The sequence below is a fragment of the Schistocerca piceifrons genome, chromosome 5 (genome assembly GCF_021461385.2).
Source record: "Schistocerca piceifrons isolate TAMUIC-IGC-003096 chromosome 5, iqSchPice1.1, whole genome shotgun sequence".
Classification (NCBI taxonomy): Eukaryota; Metazoa; Arthropoda; class Insecta; order Orthoptera; family Acrididae; genus Schistocerca; species Schistocerca piceifrons.
This window is the reverse complement of record NC_060142.1, coordinates 597,479,199-597,485,844: the sequence shown is the minus strand read 5'-3', so window position 1 is coordinate 597,485,844 and position 6,646 is coordinate 597,479,199.

Genomic DNA, 6,646 nt, shown 5'->3' with positions numbered 1-6,646 from the left:
TAAAAGAAATGTTGAGAAAACGGATTAAATTCACTGTGAAAGAATATAAATGATCACATTCCTTAACGACATTGAGCTCCTCGGTAAAATTGAGGAAGAATAACCGTACCTACTGAATGGGATGAACACGTTGTTGAACACAGAACATGGATTGAGAAAAAAACGGAAATGAGTGTATGGCATCGTTGAGCGGGAGACCCCATTCGGGGAAGTTCGGCCGCCAAGTGCAAGTCTTACTTCAGTCATCGCCACATTGGGCGACTTGCGCGACGGAGATGAGGATGAAATCATGAGGAGGACAACACAACACCCCGTCCCCAAACGGAGAAAATCTCCAACCCCGCAGGGAATCGAACCCGGATCCGCTTGCGGGGAAGGCGAGCACGTTACCACCCAGCTAAGCAGACAGAAATGGATTGAGAGCTAACCAACGAAAAACGAATATTTTAAGGAACAGCAGAAGGAGATTAGCGAAACACTTCGTATCAAAACTGGCGACCACAGGGTAGAGGAAATGCCACCTTGCAAGTAAAACTACTCAACAGCATGACTGACGAAGCTAGGAAAATTTAGGAAGCAGAGTAATCTCCTACAAAAGAACTCTACTAATATCAGACATCGGCCTTATCTTGAGAAATTTCTGAGAACGTACGCCTCGAGATCAGCATTGCGTGGAAGTGAAATACAGACTGGGAATACCCAGAAAGAACAGAATCGAATCATTTGAGATATGATGCTTCAACAAACACATTGAAAATTAAGTAGATCGACAAGTTTCTCAAGAATCGACGAGCAAATGACTATGTTATAATACTAACTGGAAGAAGGTATAGATTGTTAGAACATGAATTAACACATACTCACAATACTAAAAGGTAGAGACTGGTACGTGTTCAACAGACAGATGAGGAAAATGGCGGATAGTATGAAACCCGTCGGAACACTGATCGCAAAGAGAGAGAAAGGGGGGGGGGGGAGGGGAAGAGAGAGGGAAGAGAGAGGGAGGGAGGTGTCATATATTACTTACTAATAGTTACCGTACAAAAAGACAAGTTCAAATTCACGTATTACTTCTGTCTCTTTTTGTTATTCATCTATAAATTCTCTCTGATTCAACATTTATTTTTCGTGTATTCCCGTACACAGGAAAAGAAAATGGCGGATAGTATGAAACCCGTCGGAACACTGATCGCAAAGAGAGAGAAAGGGGGGGGGGAGGGGAAGAGAGAGGGAAGAGAGAGGGAGAGAGGGAGGGAGGTGTCATATATTACTTACTAATAGTTACCGTACAAAAAGACAAATTCAAATTCACGTATTACTTCTGTCTCTTTTTGTTATTCATCTATAAATTCTCTCTGATTCAACATTTATTTTTCGTGTATTCCCGTACACAGGAAAAGAAAGGCATCGTGTCAGCTCCAGTTATCATTACTATTAGCGCAGATGTTGCAAGAGAACATTGTAGATCGAGCAGCCGCCGAGCAACAGTCGTGGATTTTGCTTCGAATTGTCACATCCAAAGAACACGTGTTCCACACTCTCGCCAGGAGAAACTGTTATGCGCTTATTTTCCGAGCCCTGGAAGCAACTTATGACGATTTTGGGTTCTATTAGCCATGTCCCAGACAGCGAACTAGAGTGTTCGTGTATAGACGTCGATCTCGATGACAATGTGTTAAGAGAGATTTCTCGGCCACGTGCTCTGAGGACAAAAAGAAAATGTAGCAAGTGATGAAAATGAGCAGAACCTGTGTGACGGCTTGCCCAGGCCAACCGTCTACGTTCATTTTCAGTCCTCAGACATATTCTTAGTATCTTTTAACCAATTATCAGCTCTGACAATGGATGTCTCTCGGTTCGAATAGGATGTTGTATTTAAATATTTGTGCACAGACCCACCTCACTTTTCTAACCACGCCTGTGATGGATTATGATTGTGTTGCTCTTGGTTTGTACACAACAGCGTCTGCAGCCTTGGGGGAGTAGGGGGTGGGGGGTTAACACGCCAGTCAGTCAGTTACCTCAGCAAGTAATTGGCGTGTTTAGTATACACGTGTCAGAATTGTCATATATATACGGCAAAAATGAACAAAACCATTAATATTTGGAATGTTTTAATTATTGTGGCAACAAGGTTAATAAGGCGTTACCCAACGGAAGACGGTGTAGGACAGGATGCATCTGATTATACAGAAACATGAATAATCATTTAAGTTCTCAGATGAAGTTACGTTGGATAGGATACTTCAAGACTGTAGTACTTGTGGCAGTGACGGAAGAAGTACTCCCCAAAGGAAGCTAACAGTTCTGGTGACTATGAACCATCACCAGAAAATGAATAAAATATTGTTAAAATTTTAACAAAATGCTCGGAAGAACGTCTTCAACGTATTTATGATTATTATCATACACCTCCACCTGAAATTGCGACCTACAGCTCGTTGTTGAAGAGAGATCCATCTACAAAAGCACACAGAACATCAAAGTGATATTTGATTGTGTGGAGAGAAAAAAGACATAATGAACATCGATTTCGAGGAAACAAGGCAATCAAAGAAATGGAGATAAAGCAGTACAGTCTATCCCAACATGACACAACGTGCCGCAGACACATCACTGCCTTCATGAGCCAGGGATGTAGCCTACACAAAGACCAAGAAATCCCCCAGTATTGGGCACGTTTTGTCGAAGAAGGAAACCAGAAAACTGCAAGTTTTCAGATCAGCCACACTGCATTTGGACCACTGATGAACGCATGTTCAACTATGAACTAACTTCTGGTGCGACGCTATCTAAAAAAGAGGAAAAATTAAGTTTTTTTTGCCCAGTCCGCATACAACAAAATTCATAGTTATTCAATAGATGTTGGACTTTCATTGAGTGGACACCTATCAAAAAAACGGTATATTTGTCTTTAGTAACTAAACTCTCTGCCCGAAAGTTAAGAAGGCCATTGAAGACAGTCTTCCACAAAACACACATATGGAGGTTAGCACAAGTGGGAAAATGCCAAAAGCCCATTGAAAATCCTTTTTCATGGGTGTTGTCAATTACAGTGCCGCAAATAATCAATAGTGATTATTGCTTTGTGATTCGTGGAGCGCTCACAAGGATCAAACAATAGTAAATGATTCATTCCAAGGTAAACACACTAAATGCATGATCATTCCGCCAAAATACGTACAGCATTTGGACGCATATTTCGTCCGGCAATATAAAACATATGCAACAAGGACAAGAGACTCTACGAGCACTGTCTGTAGTGACTTCCACACTGAATTAGGAAATAGAATTTTCATAATGAAAATGCATTCTAATTATTCATAACCAGCTATTTGCTGCAGTGATCCGCCTATGCTCCAGTATTGCTGGCAACTGGCTGGGTATAATACTCAGGGAAGGTTGTTGAATTCAAGAATGTGATTGAAGTGGCATTTGATTTCACAGCTCAAGAATGTTATTCTGAGGATTGCCCATATATTATTTTCACAAAGTGTGTCTATTGTGATTCTGCATATTGTTTCTTGCATTTTGTTGAGGTACCTCACCTACATTTTTAAAGTCGGACAGTGGGCAACTAAGAGTAACACAATGGAATGCTTCTACTATCCTAATCACAGTGGTACGTAAAGCATCTCAATACAACTGGAACACCGAATTCCTGTTCGAGCTGAGAGACTTCCCTTGTGAGTAGGAAGCTTTCTATTGGCGAGGGAATTGTATTTGTACTAAGGGCTAGGGTGGTAATGTTGCAGCAACTCTTCGTTCGTGTGAGCCAGACTGGCAGTCATGGAGCCCCCAGCTGCGTCTGATGAAGAAAAAGAATGCATATTTGCAAAATGTGAATGTTCGTTTCTTATAAGTTAACTTTGTAAGATGAGTGGGAAACTTAACTGTATGTTAAATAAGCTGCTGTCTGAAATTCTGTTGTGCGGTGCAGGGAGAAGCTACAGTGTATGACGTCACAGTAAGTGACTTGCAACTCCGCTACGCAAAGCCACCAGAACGAAAAGCTATATGAAATTACCAAGAGTTTCATGAAAGAATAACTAACCAAAATGTTTCTATAAAAATGCCCTGTAAATTTACGTCTTAAAAATTAACTAACAAATATCTAAACATTGAATAATGCACACGCAACTGTAATACTGCACTGTGAGAATAACTTTTTAGGTATGAATCGGAATCTGAAATAAAGCTTACCTAAACTGTTCTGATAATGAATTTTGAAAAGCGAAGTTAACTCAATGATCTGACTGAAGCCTAATGCACTGTAAAACTGGCGCTAACAAATTTCGTACGACTTAGGAAACTTGATACTGCTCGAAGCGATGGACGTATAATATGCAGGGTAGTAGCAAGCAAGCTAAAAGAGAATTAATAAGCCTTTGCAATGCAAGGATGTGAAGCTATTCTGAAGAGGCCATGCTTTGCTTTTCCTTTTTTGTAGCCGTTTTCCGCTCCGTGCAGTGCGGTGAAACACGCAATCAGAAAATAGAATTCTTTTGTGAGAAGACAGTGCTGGAATTTAAACTTCTTAAATTATTGAAGGAAAATTGACCTTTAAAAAAACTGTATTGCAAAAACAAACTCATTGCTCGACTACTACAATCACCTTTACAAACTTTATCCCTTACAACAAATTTTGTTCTGCCAAAATTAATATTTACTGAAATGGTAAAGAAGAGGTAAAATCTATTACCTCTGAGTGCGAGTCATGTCAATAAAAAGAGTTTACTTATTCTCGTCTGAACAATGAAACCAACAAACCCGAACCCGAACCGATTCTTTTTTCAAATCCATCACAATTACGTGTAAGCAAGCAATGCAGTAACACTTTACCTCCAAAAGAAAAAAAGCTCCATCCGCTCAGTAGCTCCCTCACTAGCTGCTATTAAAATGCTTATTGCAGCGGAGAAAGCTGCCGGCTACCGAAGATCACAGGCTTGCACTCGAACTCCTGTGGCGTAACATGTCGACTGCCGAAAACTACTGTCTGAAAAATATCCAGTATACACAAGTGAAATATGACAAATGGAATGAAAATAGAGTTAGGATCACTTTTCTGGAATTTCAAAAATCTTTAGTTGGCGCTGCACGTGGATCGCGTCTTAGAACCTTTGCGCGTCCAGGTTGAGGAGGGTGGGAAGTGAAAAGTCTTAGTAACACCAGTCGTAGCATCCTCTTCCCGGCAGCGTCACCGCAACAGCTGCCAGGGATAACGCAGCCAGCTTGCTTGCGAAAGAACCGACGAAAAGATGTAGCTGTGTGTTATCTTTCGCCAATCGCGTGGGTTTCCTTCATACAGATCTGCTCCTCGCGATGTGATCGGTAACTCCGTTTCCTGGATCACTTATCGGCACGGACATCTGTCAACGAATTCGCATGTACCGAGTTATCTCTCACTTTTAACAGATAGAAAAGTGATAGCACTTTTAGGCAGCCTTTGAAGTCTGTTACACATCACAAGGCGACACAAAAAACACGCGTACACACACGCCCACACACGTATACACAATATTAATTTTTACTTTCACATACAAAATTTTAATTTACGTTTGGTACAATGGACAACATTGTCCCACGCAGAAATTAAAATACTCTCTCTGACATGTAAGTGAATCACCCAGAAGCGGAGGAGGAAACGAAATGAATCTTGACGGGTTGAGAGGGTAAGTGATATTTCACTGATTAAAGAATCACAGTTTACGCAGAACCTAGCAGTACGAGCCCACTTGTCAGTATGACGTTACACTCCCTCTGGCCTGGTTGCATGTTCTGACTCCTTTGGGAAAGGTATCGTAAAGCCGTTGTGTCCTGTTCTGTGGCAAGCTGACCCACAACTGGTCGTTAATATCCTGGATACAAGTACTGGGTCGAAGTTTATATCCAAACTGGTCCCACACATATTCTATCGGCAAAAGATCTGGGATATCTTGCTGGACACGTGGGGGTACCTCAACATTACGCAGGTAACTGAGAGACACGTGCCGTATGTGGACAAGCATTGTCGTGTTGAAAAATGGCGCCACGATAGTGTTGCACGAAGAGACAACACACGAGAGCGCAGGATATTCGTACCGTTGTGTTGTTAGGGTTCCGTCGGTCACTACCAGCCATTAATGCAAGACATATGTACACGACGTTCTCCCACGGCGTGATAGCAGAGCTACGTGGGCGTTGCGACTGTGGCGCTGCCGTCCCTTTTGCATAGGTGCCTCAGTTGAGAGGCTCCTGTAGTCCCCTTCTATTATCATTTTCATTTGCTTTCCAATGGTACAGAACTTTCTTTAACTGATCCTCCAAAAGAAATTCCCTTTATTTTTAGTTGTTTGTATTCTTCCAATGTCTCCCTCACAATCTTTTCCACAGTGATGTTGAACAGAATTGGGGGGAGGGAGGAGGGAGTCCATCCCCTAGCCTCAAACCCGTTTCCACTTTAAAAAATTCAGTATATTGCCTCGAAATTGGACTTTGAACCTGGTATCTGTCATTGTTTGCTTTACTATCTGTCTAGCTTTTCTGTCAATTCCAAATTCCTCCAGAGTTGGTCCTGAGCACTACGCGACTTAACTTCTGAGGTCTTCAGTCACCTAGAACTTAGAACTAATTAAACCTAACTAACCTAAGGACATCACACACATCC